General features: G+C 44.2%; 42 non-coding genes across 42 annotated transcripts; all 42 read right to left on the bottom strand.

Moving 5' to 3' along the window:
• Positions 1-9: 9 nt before the first annotated feature.
• LOC133826765 (5S ribosomal RNA) lies at positions 10-128 on the bottom strand. The gene has a single exon (XR_009889476.1). It is a non-coding gene; the product is annotated as a 5S ribosomal RNA (ribosomal RNA).
• A 220-nt stretch (positions 129-348) lies between these two features.
• LOC133828241 (5S ribosomal RNA) lies at positions 349-467 on the bottom strand. The gene has a single exon (XR_009890871.1). It is a non-coding gene; the product is annotated as a 5S ribosomal RNA (ribosomal RNA).
• Positions 468-687: 220 nt separating this feature from the next.
• LOC133828228 (5S ribosomal RNA) lies at positions 688-806 on the bottom strand. Its single transcript, XR_009890860.1, has one exon. It is a non-coding gene; the product is annotated as a 5S ribosomal RNA (ribosomal RNA).
• A 220-nt stretch (positions 807-1,026) lies between these two features.
• LOC133828217 (5S ribosomal RNA) lies at positions 1,027-1,145 on the bottom strand. Its single transcript, XR_009890849.1, has one exon. It is a non-coding gene; the product is annotated as a 5S ribosomal RNA (ribosomal RNA).
• Positions 1,146-1,365: 220 nt separating this feature from the next.
• Positions 1,366-1,484, bottom strand: LOC133826486 (5S ribosomal RNA). Its single transcript, XR_009889203.1, has one exon. It is a non-coding gene; the product is annotated as a 5S ribosomal RNA (ribosomal RNA).
• A 219-nt stretch (positions 1,485-1,703) lies between these two features.
• LOC133826093 (5S ribosomal RNA) lies at positions 1,704-1,822 on the bottom strand. Its single transcript, XR_009888827.1, has one exon. It is a non-coding gene; the product is annotated as a 5S ribosomal RNA (ribosomal RNA).
• Positions 1,823-2,042: 220 nt separating this feature from the next.
• On the bottom strand, positions 2,043-2,161 carry LOC133828205 (5S ribosomal RNA). The gene has a single exon (XR_009890838.1). It is a non-coding gene; the product is annotated as a 5S ribosomal RNA (ribosomal RNA).
• Positions 2,162-2,381: 220 nt separating this feature from the next.
• Positions 2,382-2,500, bottom strand: LOC133828193 (5S ribosomal RNA). Its single transcript, XR_009890828.1, has one exon. It is a non-coding gene; the product is annotated as a 5S ribosomal RNA (ribosomal RNA).
• A 221-nt stretch (positions 2,501-2,721) lies between these two features.
• Positions 2,722-2,840, bottom strand: LOC133828182 (5S ribosomal RNA). Its single transcript, XR_009890817.1, has one exon. It is a non-coding gene; the product is annotated as a 5S ribosomal RNA (ribosomal RNA).
• A 220-nt stretch (positions 2,841-3,060) lies between these two features.
• On the bottom strand, positions 3,061-3,179 carry LOC133828171 (5S ribosomal RNA). The gene has a single exon (XR_009890807.1). It is a non-coding gene; the product is annotated as a 5S ribosomal RNA (ribosomal RNA).
• Positions 3,180-3,399: 220 nt separating this feature from the next.
• Positions 3,400-3,518, bottom strand: LOC133828158 (5S ribosomal RNA). Its single transcript, XR_009890795.1, has one exon. It is a non-coding gene; the product is annotated as a 5S ribosomal RNA (ribosomal RNA).
• A 220-nt stretch (positions 3,519-3,738) lies between these two features.
• LOC133828146 (5S ribosomal RNA) lies at positions 3,739-3,857 on the bottom strand. The gene has a single exon (XR_009890784.1). It is a non-coding gene; the product is annotated as a 5S ribosomal RNA (ribosomal RNA).
• A 220-nt stretch (positions 3,858-4,077) lies between these two features.
• Positions 4,078-4,196, bottom strand: LOC133828135 (5S ribosomal RNA). The gene has a single exon (XR_009890773.1). It is a non-coding gene; the product is annotated as a 5S ribosomal RNA (ribosomal RNA).
• Positions 4,197-4,416: 220 nt separating this feature from the next.
• Positions 4,417-4,535, bottom strand: LOC133828123 (5S ribosomal RNA). The gene has a single exon (XR_009890762.1). It is a non-coding gene; the product is annotated as a 5S ribosomal RNA (ribosomal RNA).
• Positions 4,536-4,755: 220 nt separating this feature from the next.
• On the bottom strand, positions 4,756-4,874 carry LOC133828111 (5S ribosomal RNA). Its single transcript, XR_009890751.1, has one exon. It is a non-coding gene; the product is annotated as a 5S ribosomal RNA (ribosomal RNA).
• Positions 4,875-5,093: 219 nt separating this feature from the next.
• On the bottom strand, positions 5,094-5,212 carry LOC133826091 (5S ribosomal RNA). The gene has a single exon (XR_009888825.1). It is a non-coding gene; the product is annotated as a 5S ribosomal RNA (ribosomal RNA).
• Positions 5,213-5,432: 220 nt separating this feature from the next.
• On the bottom strand, positions 5,433-5,551 carry LOC133828099 (5S ribosomal RNA). The gene has a single exon (XR_009890741.1). It is a non-coding gene; the product is annotated as a 5S ribosomal RNA (ribosomal RNA).
• A 220-nt stretch (positions 5,552-5,771) lies between these two features.
• On the bottom strand, positions 5,772-5,890 carry LOC133828088 (5S ribosomal RNA). The gene has a single exon (XR_009890730.1). It is a non-coding gene; the product is annotated as a 5S ribosomal RNA (ribosomal RNA).
• A 220-nt stretch (positions 5,891-6,110) lies between these two features.
• Positions 6,111-6,229, bottom strand: LOC133828075 (5S ribosomal RNA). The gene has a single exon (XR_009890719.1). It is a non-coding gene; the product is annotated as a 5S ribosomal RNA (ribosomal RNA).
• Positions 6,230-6,449: 220 nt separating this feature from the next.
• Positions 6,450-6,568, bottom strand: LOC133828063 (5S ribosomal RNA). Its single transcript, XR_009890707.1, has one exon. It is a non-coding gene; the product is annotated as a 5S ribosomal RNA (ribosomal RNA).
• Positions 6,569-6,788: 220 nt separating this feature from the next.
• On the bottom strand, positions 6,789-6,907 carry LOC133828051 (5S ribosomal RNA). Its single transcript, XR_009890696.1, has one exon. It is a non-coding gene; the product is annotated as a 5S ribosomal RNA (ribosomal RNA).
• A 220-nt stretch (positions 6,908-7,127) lies between these two features.
• LOC133828038 (5S ribosomal RNA) lies at positions 7,128-7,246 on the bottom strand. Its single transcript, XR_009890684.1, has one exon. It is a non-coding gene; the product is annotated as a 5S ribosomal RNA (ribosomal RNA).
• A 220-nt stretch (positions 7,247-7,466) lies between these two features.
• Positions 7,467-7,585, bottom strand: LOC133828027 (5S ribosomal RNA). Its single transcript, XR_009890673.1, has one exon. It is a non-coding gene; the product is annotated as a 5S ribosomal RNA (ribosomal RNA).
• A 220-nt stretch (positions 7,586-7,805) lies between these two features.
• On the bottom strand, positions 7,806-7,924 carry LOC133828016 (5S ribosomal RNA). The gene has a single exon (XR_009890661.1). It is a non-coding gene; the product is annotated as a 5S ribosomal RNA (ribosomal RNA).
• Positions 7,925-8,144: 220 nt separating this feature from the next.
• LOC133827370 (5S ribosomal RNA) lies at positions 8,145-8,262 on the bottom strand. Its single transcript, XR_009890062.1, has one exon. It is a non-coding gene; the product is annotated as a 5S ribosomal RNA (ribosomal RNA).
• Positions 8,263-8,480: 218 nt separating this feature from the next.
• LOC133828005 (5S ribosomal RNA) lies at positions 8,481-8,599 on the bottom strand. Its single transcript, XR_009890650.1, has one exon. It is a non-coding gene; the product is annotated as a 5S ribosomal RNA (ribosomal RNA).
• A 220-nt stretch (positions 8,600-8,819) lies between these two features.
• Positions 8,820-8,938, bottom strand: LOC133827993 (5S ribosomal RNA). The gene has a single exon (XR_009890639.1). It is a non-coding gene; the product is annotated as a 5S ribosomal RNA (ribosomal RNA).
• A 220-nt stretch (positions 8,939-9,158) lies between these two features.
• LOC133827982 (5S ribosomal RNA) lies at positions 9,159-9,277 on the bottom strand. The gene has a single exon (XR_009890628.1). It is a non-coding gene; the product is annotated as a 5S ribosomal RNA (ribosomal RNA).
• Positions 9,278-9,497: 220 nt separating this feature from the next.
• LOC133827968 (5S ribosomal RNA) lies at positions 9,498-9,616 on the bottom strand. Its single transcript, XR_009890616.1, has one exon. It is a non-coding gene; the product is annotated as a 5S ribosomal RNA (ribosomal RNA).
• Positions 9,617-9,835: 219 nt separating this feature from the next.
• LOC133827957 (5S ribosomal RNA) lies at positions 9,836-9,954 on the bottom strand. Its single transcript, XR_009890605.1, has one exon. It is a non-coding gene; the product is annotated as a 5S ribosomal RNA (ribosomal RNA).
• Positions 9,955-10,174: 220 nt separating this feature from the next.
• LOC133827945 (5S ribosomal RNA) lies at positions 10,175-10,293 on the bottom strand. The gene has a single exon (XR_009890594.1). It is a non-coding gene; the product is annotated as a 5S ribosomal RNA (ribosomal RNA).
• A 220-nt stretch (positions 10,294-10,513) lies between these two features.
• On the bottom strand, positions 10,514-10,632 carry LOC133827934 (5S ribosomal RNA). Its single transcript, XR_009890583.1, has one exon. It is a non-coding gene; the product is annotated as a 5S ribosomal RNA (ribosomal RNA).
• Positions 10,633-10,852: 220 nt separating this feature from the next.
• LOC133827921 (5S ribosomal RNA) lies at positions 10,853-10,971 on the bottom strand. The gene has a single exon (XR_009890569.1). It is a non-coding gene; the product is annotated as a 5S ribosomal RNA (ribosomal RNA).
• A 221-nt stretch (positions 10,972-11,192) lies between these two features.
• LOC133827909 (5S ribosomal RNA) lies at positions 11,193-11,311 on the bottom strand. The gene has a single exon (XR_009890557.1). It is a non-coding gene; the product is annotated as a 5S ribosomal RNA (ribosomal RNA).
• A 220-nt stretch (positions 11,312-11,531) lies between these two features.
• On the bottom strand, positions 11,532-11,650 carry LOC133827897 (5S ribosomal RNA). Its single transcript, XR_009890546.1, has one exon. It is a non-coding gene; the product is annotated as a 5S ribosomal RNA (ribosomal RNA).
• A 220-nt stretch (positions 11,651-11,870) lies between these two features.
• Positions 11,871-11,989, bottom strand: LOC133827886 (5S ribosomal RNA). The gene has a single exon (XR_009890535.1). It is a non-coding gene; the product is annotated as a 5S ribosomal RNA (ribosomal RNA).
• A 220-nt stretch (positions 11,990-12,209) lies between these two features.
• On the bottom strand, positions 12,210-12,328 carry LOC133827874 (5S ribosomal RNA). Its single transcript, XR_009890523.1, has one exon. It is a non-coding gene; the product is annotated as a 5S ribosomal RNA (ribosomal RNA).
• Positions 12,329-12,548: 220 nt separating this feature from the next.
• On the bottom strand, positions 12,549-12,667 carry LOC133826074 (5S ribosomal RNA). Its single transcript, XR_009888809.1, has one exon. It is a non-coding gene; the product is annotated as a 5S ribosomal RNA (ribosomal RNA).
• Positions 12,668-12,888: 221 nt separating this feature from the next.
• On the bottom strand, positions 12,889-13,007 carry LOC133827861 (5S ribosomal RNA). Its single transcript, XR_009890511.1, has one exon. It is a non-coding gene; the product is annotated as a 5S ribosomal RNA (ribosomal RNA).
• A 219-nt stretch (positions 13,008-13,226) lies between these two features.
• Positions 13,227-13,345, bottom strand: LOC133826116 (5S ribosomal RNA). Its single transcript, XR_009888849.1, has one exon. It is a non-coding gene; the product is annotated as a 5S ribosomal RNA (ribosomal RNA).
• Positions 13,346-13,565: 220 nt separating this feature from the next.
• Positions 13,566-13,684, bottom strand: LOC133827849 (5S ribosomal RNA). Its single transcript, XR_009890500.1, has one exon. It is a non-coding gene; the product is annotated as a 5S ribosomal RNA (ribosomal RNA).
• A 219-nt stretch (positions 13,685-13,903) lies between these two features.
• Positions 13,904-14,022, bottom strand: LOC133826073 (5S ribosomal RNA). Its single transcript, XR_009888808.1, has one exon. It is a non-coding gene; the product is annotated as a 5S ribosomal RNA (ribosomal RNA).
• Between the last annotated feature and the right edge of the window lie 49 nt (positions 14,023-14,071).

Here is a 14,071-nt window from a genome sequence, read left to right as displayed (position 1 = left end):
ATGTTTTCAGGGGTGCAACACGAGGACTTCCCAGGAGGTCACCCATCCTAGTACTACTCTCGCCGAAGCACGCTTAACTGCGGAGTTCTGATGGGATCCGGTGCATTAGTGCTGGTATGATCGCACCCGGAATGTTTGGTCCGCAATATTCATTTATAGCGAGCGCGTGTGTCCTCCCTTTTCTCCCCCGGATTGACTAGGAACTTCTTATTCGCTGCTTGTTAGTGACCACGGTATTAACCCCTCAAGGAAAACGAAATAAATGAGTTTTTAAAGATTTAAAACAAAAAATACAAACTTTTGAGCCGTAGGTGGATTTTTAAAGGGAAAAAAAAAATGATGTTTTCAGGGGTGCAACACGAGGACTTCCCAGGAGGTCACCCATCCTAGTACTACTCTCGCCCAAGCACGCTTAACTGCGGAGTTCTGATGGGATCCGGTGCATTAGTGCTGGTATGATCGCACCCGGAATGTTTGGTCCGCAATATTCATTTATAGCGAGCGCGTGTGTCCTCCCTTTTCTCCCCCGGATTGACTAGGAACTTCTTATTCGCTGCTTGTTAGTGACCACGGTATTAACCACTCAAGGAAAACGAAATAAATGAGTTTTTAAAGATTTAAAACAAAAAATACAAACTTTTGAGCCGTAGGTGGATTTTTAAAGGGAAAAAAAAAATGATGTTTTCAGGGGTGCAACACGAGGACTTCCCAGGAGGTCACCCATCCTAGTACTACTCTCGCCCAAGCACGCTTAACTGCGGAGTTCTGATGGGATCCGGTGCATTAGTGCTGGTATGATCGCACCCGGAATGTTTGTTCCGCAATATTCATTTATAGCGAGCGCGTGTGTCCTCCCTTTTCTCCCCCGGATTGACTAGGAACTTCTTATTCGCTGCTTGTTAGTGACCACGGTATTAACCCCTCAAGGAAAACGAAATAAATGAGTTTTTAAAGATTTAAAACAAAAAATACAAACTTTTGAGCCGTAGGTGGATTTTTAAAGGGAAAAAAAAAATGATGTTTTCAGGGGTGCAACACGAGGACTTCCCAGGAGGTCACCCATCCTAGTACTACTCTCGCCCAAGCACGCTTAACTGCGGAGTTCTGATGGGATCCGGTGCATTAGTGCTGGTATGATCGCACCCGGAATGTTTGTTCCGCAATATTCATTTATAGCGAGCGCGTGTGTCCTCCCTTTTCTCCCCCGGATTGACTAGGAACTTCTTATTCGCTGCTTGTTAGTGACCACGGTATTAACCCCTCAAGGAAAACGAAATAAATGAGTTTTTAAAGATTTAAAACAAAAAATACAAACTTTTGAGCCGTAGGTGGATTTTTAAAGGGAAAAAAAAAATGATGTTTTGAGGGGTGCAACACGAGGACTTTCCAGGAGGTCACCCATCCTAGTACTACTCTCGCCCAAGCACGCTTAACTGCGGAGTTCTGATGGGATCCGGTGCATTAGTGCTGGTATGATCGCACCCGGAATGTTTGTTCCGCAATATTCATTTATAGCGAGCGCGTGTGTCCTCCCTTTTCTCCCCCGGATTGACTAGGAACTTCTTATTCGCTGCTTGTTAGTGACCACGGTATTAACCCCTCAAGGAAAACGAAATAAATGAGTTTTTAAAGATTTAAAACAAAAAATACAAACTTTTGAGCCGTAGGTGGATTTTTAAAGGGAAAAAAAAATGATGTTTTCAGGGGTGCAACACGAGGACTTCCCAGGAGGTCACCCATCCAAGTACTACTCTCGCCCAAGCACGCTTAACTGCGGAGTTCTGATGGGATCCGGTGCATTAGTGCTGGTATGATCGCACCCGGAATGTTTGGTCCGCAATATTCATTTATAGCGAGCGCGTGTGTCCTCCCTTTTCTCCCCCGGATTGACTAGGAACTTCTTATTCGCTGCTTGTTAGTGACCACGGTATTAACCCCTCAAGGAAAACGAAATAAATGAGTTTTTAAAGATTTAAAACAAAAAATACAAACTTTTGAGCCGTAGGTGGATTTTTAAAGGGAAAAAAAAAATGATGTTTTCAGGGGTGCAACACGAGGACTTCCCAGGAGGTCACCCATCCTAGTACTACTCTCGCCCAAGCACGCTTAACTGCGGAGTTCTGATGGGATCCGGTGCATTAGTGCTGGTATGATCGCACCCGGAATGTTTGTTCCGCAATATTCATTTATAGCGAGCGCGTGTGTCCTCCCTTTTCTCCCCCGGATTGACTAGGAACTTCTTATTCGCTGCTTGTTAGTGACCACGGTATTAACCCCTCAAGGAAAACGAAATAAATGAGTTTTTAAAGATTTAAAACAAAAAATACAAACTTTTGAGCCGTAGGTGGATTTTTAAAGGGAAAAAAAAAATGATGTTTTCAGGGGTGCAACACGAGGACTTCCCAGGAGGTCACCCATCCTAGTACTACTCTCGCCCAAGCACGCTTAACTGCGGAGTTCTGATGGGATCCGGTGCATTAGTGCTGGTATGATCGCACCCGGAATGTTTGTTCCGCAATATTCATTTATAGCGAGCGCGTGTGTCCTCCCTTTTCTCCCCCGGATTGACTAGGAACTTCTTATTCGCTGCTTGTTAGTGACCACGGTATTAACCCCTCAAGGAAAACGAAATAAATGAGTTTTTAAAGATTTAAAACAAAAAATACAAACTTTTGAGCCGTAGGTGGATTTTTAAAGGGAAAAAAAAAAATGATGTTTTCAGGGGTGCAACACGAGGACTTCCCAGGAGGTCACCCATCCTAGTACTACTCTCGCCCAAGCACGCTTAACTGCGGAGTTCTGATGGGATCCGGTGCATTAGTGCTGGTATGATCGCACCCGGAATGTTTGTTCCGCAATATTCATTTATAGCGAGCGCGTGTGTCCTCCCTTTTCTCCCCCGGATTGACTAGGAACTTCTTATTCGCTGCTTGTTAGTGACCACGGTATTAACCCCTCAAGGAAAACGAAATAAATGAGTTTTTAAAGATTTAAAACAAAAAATACAAACTTTTGAGCCGTAGGTGGATTTTTAAAGGGAAAAAAAAAATGATGTTTTCAGGGGTGCAACACGAGGACTTCCCAGGAGGTCACCCATCCTAGTACTACTCTCGCCCAAGCACGCTTAACTGCGGAGTTCTGATGGGATCCGGTGCATTAGTGCTGGTATGATCGCACCCGGAATGTTTGGTCCGCAATATTCATTTATAGCGAGCGCGTGTGTCCTCCCTTTTCTCCCCCGGATTGACTAGGAACTTCTTATTCGCTGCTTGTTAGTGACCACGGTATTAACCCCTCAAGGAAAACGAAATAAATGAGTTTTTAAAGATTTAAAACAAAAAATACAAACTTTTGAGCCGTAGGTGGATTTTTAAAGGGAAAAAAAAAATGATGTTTTCAGGGGTGCAACACGAGGACTTCCCAGGAGGTCACCCATCCTAGTACTACTCTCGCCCAAGCACGCTTAACTGCGGAGTTCTGATGGGATCCGGTGCATTAGTGCTGGTATGATCGCACCCGGAATGTTTGTTCCGCAATATTCATTTATAGCGAGCGCGTGTGTCCTCCCTTTTCTCCCCCGGATTGACTAGGAACTTCTTATTCGCTGCTTGTTAGTGACCACGGTATTAACCCCTCAAGGAAAACGAAATAAATGAGTTTTTAAAGATTTAAAACAAAAAATACAAACTTTTGAGCCGTAGGTGGATTTTTAAAGGGAAAAAAAAAATGATGTTTTCAGGGGTGCAACACGAGGACTTCCCAGGAGGTCACCCATCCTAGTACTACTCTCGCCCAAGCACGCTTAACTGCGGAGTTCTGATGGGATCCGGTGCATTAGTGCTGGTATGATCGCACCCGGAATGTTTGGTCCGCAATATTCATTTATAGCGAGCGCGTGTGTCCTCCCTTTTCTCCCCCGGATTGACTAGGAACTTCTTATTCGCTGCTTGTTAGTGACCACGGTATTAACCACTCAAGGAAAACGAAATAAATGAGTTTTTAAAGATTTAAAACAAAAAATACAAACTTTTGAGCCGTAGGTGGATTTTTAAAGGGAAAAAAAAAATGATGTTTTCAGGGGTGCAACACGAGGACTTCCCAGGAGGTCACCCATCCTAGTACTACTCTCGCCCAAGCACGCTTAACTGCGGAGTTCTGATGGGATCCGGTGCATTAGTGCTGGTATGATCGCACCCGGAATGTTTGTTCCGCAATATTCATTTATAGCGAGCGCGTGTGTCCTCCCTTTTCTCCCCCGGATTGACTAGGAACTTCTTATTCGCTGCTTGTTAGTGACCACGGTATTAACCCCTCAAGGAAAACGAAATAAATGAGTTTTTAAAGATTTAAAACAAAAAATACAAACTTTTGAGCCGTAGGTGGATTTTTAAAGGGAAAAAAAAAATGATGTTTTCAGGGGTGCAACACGAGGACTTCCCAGGAGGTCACCCATCCTAGTACTACTCTCGCCCAAGCACGCTTAACTGCGGAGTTCTGATGGGATCCGGTGCATTAGTGCTGGTATGATCGCACCCGGAATGTTTGTTCCGCAATATTCATTTATAGCGAGCGCGTGTGTCCTCCCTTTTCTCCCCCGGATTGACTAGGAACTTCTTATTCGCTGCTTGTTAGTGACCACGGTATTAACCCCTCAAGGAAAACGAAATAAATGAGTTTTTAAAGATTTAAAACAAAAAATACAAACTTTTGAGCCGTAGGTGGATTTTTAAAGGGAAAAAAAAAATGATGTTTTCAGGGGTGCAACACGAGGACTTCCCAGGAGGTCACCCATCCTAGTACTACTCTCGCCCAAGCACGCTTAACTGCGGAGTTCTGATGGGATCCGGTGCATTAGTGCTGGTATGATCGCACCCGGAATGTTTGTTCCGCAATATTCATTTATAGCGAGCGCGTGTGTCCTCCCTTTTCTCCCCCGGATTGACTAGGAACTTCTTATTCGCTGCTTGTTAGTGACCACGGTATTAACCCCTCAAGGAAAACGAAATAAATGAGTTTTTAAAGATTTAAAACAAAAAATACAAACTTTTGAGCCGTAGGTGGATTTTTAAAGGGAAAAAAAAATGATGTTTTCAGGGGTGCAACACGAGGACTTCCCAGGAGGTCACCCATCCAAGTACTACTCTCGCCCAAGCACGCTTAACTGCGGAGTTCTGATGGGATCCGGTGCATTAGTGCTGGTATGATCGCACCCGGAATGTTTGGTCCGCAATATTCATTTATAGCGAGCGCGTGTGTCCTCCCTTTTCTCCCCCGGATTGACTAGGAACTTCTTATTCGCTGCTTGTTAGTGACCACGGTATTAACCCCTCAAGGAAAACGAAATAAATGAGTTTTTAAAGATTTAAAACAAAAAATACAAACTTTTGAGCCGTAGGTGGATTTTTAAAGGGAAAAAAAAAATGATGTTTTCAGGGGTGCAACACGAGGACTTCCCAGGAGGTCACCCATCCTAGTACTACTCTCGCCCAAGCACGCTTAACTGCGGAGTTCTGATGGGATCCGGTGCATTAGTGCTGGTATGATCGCACCCGGAATGTTTGTTCCGCAATATTCATTTATAGCGAGCGCGTGTGTCCTCCCTTTTCTCCCCCGGATTGACTAGGAACTTCTTATTCGCTGCTTGTTAGTGACCACGGTATTAACCCCTCAAGGAAAACGAAATAAATGAGTTTTTAAAGATTTAAAACAAAAAATACAAACTTTTGAGCCGTAGGTGGATTTTTAAAGGGAAAAAAAAAATGATGTTTTCAGGGGTGCAACACGAGGACTTCCCAGGAGGTCACCCATCCTAGTACTACTCTCGCCCAAGCACGCTTAACTGCGGAGTTCTGATGGGATCCGGTGCATTAGTGCTGGTATGATCGCACCCGGAATGTTTGTTCCGCAATATTCATTTATAGCGAGCGCGTGTGTCCTCCCTTTTCTCCCCCGGATTGACTAGGAACTTCTTATTCGCTGCTTGTTAGTGACCACGGTATTAACCCCTCAAGGAAAACGAAATAAATGAGTTTTTAAAGATTTAAAACAAAAAATACAAACTTTTGAGCCGTAGGTGGATTTTTAAAGGGAAAAAAAAAATGATGTTTTCAGGGGTGCAACACGAGGACTTCCCAGGAGGTCACCCATCCTAGTACTACTCTCGCCCAAGCACGCTTAACTGCGGAGTTCTGATGGGATCCGGTGCATTAGTGCTGGTATGATCGCACCCGGAATGTTTGTTCCGCAATATTCATTTATAGCGAGCGCGTGTGTCCTCCCTTTTCTCCCCCGGATTGACTAGGAACTTCTTATTCGCTGCTTGTTAGTGACCACGGTATTAACCCCTCAAGGAAAACGAAATAAATGAGTTTTTAAAGATTTAAAACAAAAAATACAAACTTTTGAGCCGTAGGTGGATTTTTAAAGGGAAAAAAAAAATGATGTTTTCAGGGGTGCAACACGAGGACTTCCCAGGAGGTCACCCATCCTAGTACTACTCTCGCCCAAGCACGCTTAACTGCGGAGTTCTGATGGGATCCGGTGCATTAGTGCTGGTATGATCGCACCCGGAATGTTTGGTCCGCAATATTCATTTATAGCGAGCGCGTGTGTCCTCCCTTTTCTCCCCCGGATTGACTAGGAACTTCTTATTCGCTGCTTGTTAGTGACCACGGTATTAACCCCTCAAGGAAAACGAAATAAATGAGTTTTTAAAGATTTAAAACAAAAAATACAAACTTTTGAGCCGTAGGTGGATTTTTAAAGGGAAAAAAAAAATGATGTTTTCAGGGGTGCAACACGAGGACTTCCCAGGAGGTCACCCATCCTAGTACTACTCTCGCCCAAGCACGCTTAACTGCGGAGTTCTGATGGGATCCGGTGCATTAGTGCTGGTATGATCGCACCCGGAATGTTTGGTCCGCAATATTCATTTATAGCGAGCGCGTGTGTCCTCCCTTTTCTCCCCCGGATTGACTAGGAACTTCTTATTCGCTGCTTGTTAGTGACCACGGTATTAACCCCTCAAGGAAAACGAAATAAATGAGTTTTTAAAGATTTAAAACAAAAAATACAAACTTTTGAGCCGTAGGTGGATTTTTAAAGGGAAAAAAAAAATGATGTTTTCAGGGGTGCAACACGAGGACTTCCCAGGAGGTCACCCATCCTAGTACTACTCTCGCCCAAGCACGCTTAACTGCGGAGTTCTGATGGGATCCGGTGCATTAGTGCTGGTATGATCGCACCCGGAATGTTTGGTCCGCAATATTCATTTATAGCGAGCGCGTGTGTCCTCCCTTTTCTCCCCCGGATTGACTAGGAACTTCTTATTCGCTGCTTGTTAGTGACCACGGTATTAACCCCTCAAGGAAAACGAAATAAATGAGTTTTTAAAGATTTAAAACAAAAAATACAAACTTTTGAGCCGTAGGTGGATTTTTAAAGGGAAAAAAAAAATTATGTTTTCAGGGGTGCAACACGAGGACTTCCCAGGAGGTCACCCATCCTAGTACTACTCTCGCCCAAGCACGCTTAACTGCGGAGTTCTGATGGGATCCGGTGCATTAGTGCTGGTATGATCGCACCCGGAATGTTTGTTCCGCAATATTCATTTATAGCGAGCGCGTGTGTCCTCCCTTTTCTCCCCCGGATTGACTAGGAACTTCTTATTCGCTGCTTGTTAGTGACCACGGTATTAACCCCTCAAGGAAAACGAAATAAATGAGTTTTTAAAGATTTAAAACAAAAAATACAAACTTTTGAGCCGTAGGTGGATTTTTAAAGGGAAAAAAAAAATGATGTTTTCAGGGGTGCAACACGAGGACTTCCCAGGAGGTCACCCATCCTAGTACTACTCTCGCCCAAGCACGCTTAACTGCGGAGTTCTGATGGGATCCGGTGCATTAGTGCTGGTATGATCGCACCCGGAATGTTTGTTCCGCAATATTCATTTATAGCGAGCGCGTGTGTCCTACCTTTTCTCCCCCGGATTGACTAGGAACTTCTTATTCGCTGCTTGTTAGGGACCACGGTATTAACCCCTCAAGGAAAACGAAATAAATGAGTTTTTAAAGATTTAAAACAAAAAATACAAACTTTTGAGCCGTAGGTGGATTTTTAAAGGGAAAAAAAAAATGATGTTTTCAGGGGTGCAACACGAGGACTTCCCAGGAGGCACCCATCCTAGTTCTACTCTCGCCCAAGCACGCTTAACTACGGAGTTCTGATGGGATCCGGTGCATTAGTGCTGGTATGATCGCACCCGGAATGTTTGGTCCGCAATATTCATTTATAGCGAGCGCGTGTGTCCTCCCTTTTCTCCCCCGGATTGACTAGGAACTTCTTATTCGCTGCTTGTTAGTGACCACGGTATTAACCCCTCAAGGAAAACGAAATAAATGAGTTTTTAAAGATTTAAAACAAAAAATACAAACTTTTGAGCCGTAGGTGGATTTTTAAAGGGAAAAAAAATGATGTTTTCAGGGGTGCAACACGAGGACTTCCCAGGAGGTCACCCATCCTAGTACTACTCTCGCCCAAGCACGCTTAACTGCGGAGTTCTGATGGGATCCGGTGCATTAGTGCTGGTATGATCGCACCCGGAATGTTTGTTCCGCAATATTCATTTATAGCGAGCGCGTGTGTCCTCCCTTTTCTCCCCCGGATTGACTAGGAACTTCTTATTCGCTGCTTGTTAGTGACCACGGTATTAACCCCTCAAGGAAAACGAAATAAATGAGTTTTTAAAGATTTAAAACAAAAAATACAAACTTTTGAGCCGTAGGTGGATTTTTAAAGGGAAAAAAAAAATGATGTTTTCAGGGGTGCAACACGAGGACTTCCCAGGAGGTCACCCATCCTAGTACTACTCTCGCCCAAGCACGCTTAACTGCGGAGTTCTGATGGGATCCGGTGCATTAGTGCTGGTATGATCGCACCCGGAATGTTTGGTCCGCAATATTCATTTATAGCGAGCGCGTGTGTCCTCCCTTTTCTCCCCCGGATTGACTAGGAACTTCTTATTCGCTGCTTGTTAGTGACCACGGTATTAACCCCTCAAGGAAAACGAAATAAATGAGTTTTTAAAGATTTAAAACAAAAAATACAAACTTTTGAGCCGTAGGTGGATTTTTAAAGGGAAAAAAAAAATGATGTTTTCAGGGGTGCAACACGAGGACTTCCCAGGAGGTCACCCATCCTAGTACTACTCTCGCCCAAGCACGCTTAACTGCGGAGTTCTGATGGGATCCGGTGCATTAGTGCTGGTATGATCGCACCCGGAATGTTTGTTCCGCAATATTCATTTATAGCGAGCGCGTGTGTCCTCCCTTTTCTCCCCCGGATTGACTAGGAACTTCTTATTCGCTGCTTGTTAGTGACCACGGTATTAACCCCTCAAGGAAAACGAAATAAATGAGTTTTTAAAGATTTAAAACAAAAAATACAAACTTTTGAGCCGTAGGTGGATTTTTAAAGGGAAAAAAAAAATGATGTTTTCAGGGGTGCAACACGAGGACTTCCCAGGAGGTCACCCATCCTAGTACTACTCTCGCCCAAGCACGCTTAACTGCGGAGTTCTGATGGGATCCGGTGCATTAGTGCTGGTATGATCGCACCCGGAATGTTTGTTCCGCAATATTCATTTATAGCGAGCGCGTGTGTCCTCCCTTTTCTCCCCCGGATTGACTAGGAACTTCTTATTCGCTGCTTGTTAGTGACCACGGTATTAACCCCTCAAGGAAAACGAAATAAATGAGTTTTTAAAGATTTAAAACAAAAAATACAAACTTTTGAGCCGTAGGTGGATTTTTAAAGGGAAAAAAAAATGATGTTTTCAGGGGTGCAACACGAGGACTTCCCAGGAGGTCACCCATCCTAGTACTACTCTCGCCCAAGCACGCTTAACTGCGGAGTTCTGATGGGATCCGGTGCATTAGTGCTGGTATGATCGCACCCGGAATGTTTGTTCCGCAATATTCATTTATAGCGAGCGCGTGTGTCCTCCCTTTTCTCCCCCGGATTGACTAGGAACTTCTTATTCGCTGCTTGTTAGTGACCACGGTATTAACCCCTCAAGGAAAACGAAATAAATGAGTTTTTAAAGATTTAAAACAAAAAATACAAACTTTTGAGCCGTAGGTGGATTTTTAAAGGGAAAAAAAAAATGATGTTTTCAGGGGTGCAACACGAGGACTTCCCAGGAGGTCACCCATCCTAGTACTACTCTCGCCCAAGCACGCTTAACTGCGGAGTTCTGATGGGATCCGGTGCATTAGTGCTGGTATGATCGCACCCGGAATGTTTGTTCCGCAATATTCATTTATAGCGAGCGCGTGTGTCCTCCCTTTTCTCCCCCGGATTGACTAGGAACTTCTTATTCGCTGCTTGTTAGTGACCACGGTATTAACCCCTCAAGGAAAACGAAATAAATGAGTTTTTAAAGATTTAAAACAAAAAATACAAACTTTTGAGCCGTAGGTGGATTTTTAAAGGGAAAAAAAAAATGATGTTTTCAGGGGTGCAACACGAGGACTTCCCAGGAGGTCACCCATCCTAGTACTACTCTCGCCCAAGCACGCTTAACTGCGGAGTTCTGATGGGATCCGGTGCATTAGTGCTGGTATGATCGCACCCGGAATGTTTGGTCCGCAATATTCATTTATAGCGAGCGCGTGTGTCCTCCCTTTTCTCCCCCGGATTGACTAGGAACTTCTTATTCGCTGCTTGTTAGTGACCACGGTATTAACCCCTCAAGGAAAACGAATTAAATGAGTTTTTGAAGATTTAAAACAAAAAATACAAACTTTTGAGCCGTAGGTGGATTTTTAAAGGGAAAAAAAAAATGATGTTTTCAGGGGTGCAACACGAGGACTTCCCAGGAGGTCACCCATCCTAGTACTACTCTCGCCCAAGCACGCTTAACTGCGGAGTTCTGATGGGATCCGGTGCATTAGTGCTGGTATGATCGCACCCGGAATGTTTGTTCCGCAATATTCATTTATAGCGAGCGCGTGTGTCCTCCCTTTTCTCCCCCGGATTGACTAGGAACTTCTTATTCGCTGCTTGTTAGTGACCACGGTATTAACCCCTCAAGGAAAACGAAATAAATGAGTTTTTAAAGATTTAAAACAAAAAATACAAACTTTTGAGCCGTAGGTGGATTTTTAAAGGGAAAAAAAAAAATGATGTTTTCAGGGGTGCAACACGAGGACTTCCCAGGAGGTCACCCATCCTAGTACTACTCTCGCCCAAGCACGCTTAACTGCGGAGTTCTGATGGGATCCGGTGCATTAGTGCTGGTATGATCGCACCCGGAATGTTTGGTCCGCAATATTCATTTATAGCGAGCGCGTGTGTCCTCCCTTTTCTCCCCCGGATTGACTAGGAACTTCTTATTCGCTGCTTGTTAGTGACCACGGTATTAACCCCTCAAGGAAAACGAAATAAATGAGTTTTTAAAGATTTAAAACAAAAAATACAAACTTTTGAGCCGTAGGTGGATTTTTAAAGGGAAAAAAAAAATGATGTTTTCAGGGGTGCAACACGAGGACTTCCCAGGAGGTCACCCATCCTAGTACTACTCTCGCCCAAGCACGCTTAACTGCGGAGTTCTGATGGGATCCGGTGCATTAGTGCTGGTATGATCGCACCCGGAATGTTTGGTCCGCAATATTCATTTATAGCGAGCGCGTGTGTCCTCCCTTTTCTCCCCCGGATTGACTAGGAACTTCTTATTCGCTGCTTGTTAGTGACCACGGTATTAACCCCTCAAGGAAAACGAAATAAATGAGTTTTTAAAGATTTAAAACAAAAAATACAAACTTTTGAGCCGTAGGTGGATTTTTAAAGGGAAAAAAAAAATGATGTTTTCAGGGGTGCAACACGAGGACTTCCCAGGAGGTCACCCATCCTAGTACTACTCTCGCCCAAGCACGCTTAACTGCGGAGTTCTGATGGGATCCGGTGCATTAGTGCTGGTATGATCGCACCCGGAATGTTTGTTCCGCAATATTCATTTATAGCGAGCGCGTGTGTCCTCCCTTTTCTCCCCCGGATTGACTAGGAACTTCTTATTCGCTGCTTGTTAGTGACCACGGTATTAACCCCTCAAGGAAAACGAAATAAATGAGTTTTTAAAGATTTAAAACAAAAAATACAAACTTTTGAGCCGTAGGTGGATTTTTAAAGGGAAAAAAAAAATGATGTTTTCAGGGGTGCAACACGAGGACTTCCCAGGAGGTCACCCATCCTAGTACTACTCTCGCCCAAGCACGCTTAACTGCGGAGTTCTGATGGGATCCGGTGCATTAGTGCTGGTATGATCGCACCCGGAATGTTTGTTCCGCAATATTCATTTATAGCGAGCGCGTGTGTCCTCCCTTTTCTCCCCCGGATTGACTAGGAACTTCTTATTCGCTGCTTGTTAGTGACCACGGTATTAACCCCTCAAGGAAAACGAAATAAATGAGTTTTTAAAGATTTAAAACAAAAAATACAAACTTTTGAGCCGTAGGTGGATTTTTAAAGGGAAAAAAAAAATGATGTTTTCAGGGGTGCAACACGAGGACTTCCCAGGAGGTCACCCATCCTAGTACTACTCTCGCCCAAGCACGCTTAACTACGGAGTTCTGATGGGATCCGGTGCATTAGTGCTGGTATGATCGCACCCGGAATGTTTGGTCCGCAATATTCATTTATAGCGAGCGCGTGTGTCCTCCCTTTTCTCCCCCGGATTGACTAGGAACTTCTTATTCGCTGCTTGTTAGTGACCACGGTATTAACCCCTCAAGGAAAACGAAATAAATGAGTTTTTAAAGATTTAAAACAAAAAATACAAACTTTTGAGCCGTAGGTGGATTTTTAAAGGGAAAAAAAAAAATGATGTTTTCAGGGGTGCAACACGAGGACTTCCCAGGAGGTCACCCATCCTAGTACTACTCTCGCCCAAGCACGCTTAACTGCGGAGTTCTGATGGGATCCGGTGCATTAGTGCTGGTATGATCGCACCCGGAATGTTTGGTCCGCAATATTCATTTATAGCGAGCGCGTGTGTCCTCCTTTTCTCCCCCGGATTGACTAGGAACTTCTTATTCGCTGCTTGTTAGTGACCACGGTATTAACCCCTCAAGGAAAACGAAATAAATGAGTTTTTAAAGATTTAAAACAAAAAATACAAACTTTTGAGCCGTAGGTGGATTTTTAAAGGGAAAAAAAAAATGATGTCTTCAGGGGTGCAACACGAGGACTTCCCAGGAGGTCTCCCATCCTAGTACTACTCTCGCCCAAGCACGCTTAACTGCGGAGTTCTGATGGGATCCGGTGCATTAGTGCTGGTATGATCGCACCCGGAATGTTTGTTCCGCAATATTCATTTATAGCGAGCGCGTGTGTCCTCCCTTTTCTCCCCCGGATTGACTAGGAACTTCTTATCCGCTGCTTGTTAGTGACCACGGTATTAACCCCTCAAGGAAAACGAAATAAATGAGTTTTTAAAGATTTAAAACAAAAAATACAAACTTTTGAGCCGTAGGTGGATTTTTAAAGGGAAAAAAAAAATGATGTTTTCAGGGGTGCAACACGAGGACTTCCCAGGAGGTCACCCATCCTAGTACTACTCTCGCCCAAGCACGCTTAACTGCGGAGTTCTGATGGGATCCGGTGCATTAGTGCTGGTATGATCGCACCCGGAATGTTTGGTCCGCAATATTCATTTATAGCGAGCGCGTGTGTCCTCCCTTTTCTCCCCGGATTGACTAGGAACTTCTTATTCGCTGCTTGTTAGTGACCACGGTATTAACCCCTCAAGGAAAACGAAATAAATGAGTTTTTAAAGATTTAAAACAAAAAATACAAACTTTTGAGCCGTAGGTGGATTTTTAAAGGGAAAAAAAAAATGATGTTTTCAGGGGTGCAACACGAGGACTTCCCAGGAGGTCACCCATCCTAGTACTACTCTCGCCCAAGCACGCTTAACTACGGAGTTCTGATGGGATCCGGTGCATTAGTGCTGGTATGATCGCACCCGGAATGTTTGTTCCGCAATATTCATTTATAGCGAGCGCGTGTGTCCTCC

This window comes from Humulus lupulus, chromosome 3, assembly GCF_963169125.1.
Source record: "Humulus lupulus chromosome 3, drHumLupu1.1, whole genome shotgun sequence".
Classification (NCBI taxonomy): Eukaryota; Viridiplantae; Streptophyta; class Magnoliopsida; order Rosales; family Cannabaceae; genus Humulus; species Humulus lupulus.
Note: the sequence above shows the minus strand (reverse complement) of the source record. Positions and strands in the feature narration are given on the sequence as shown.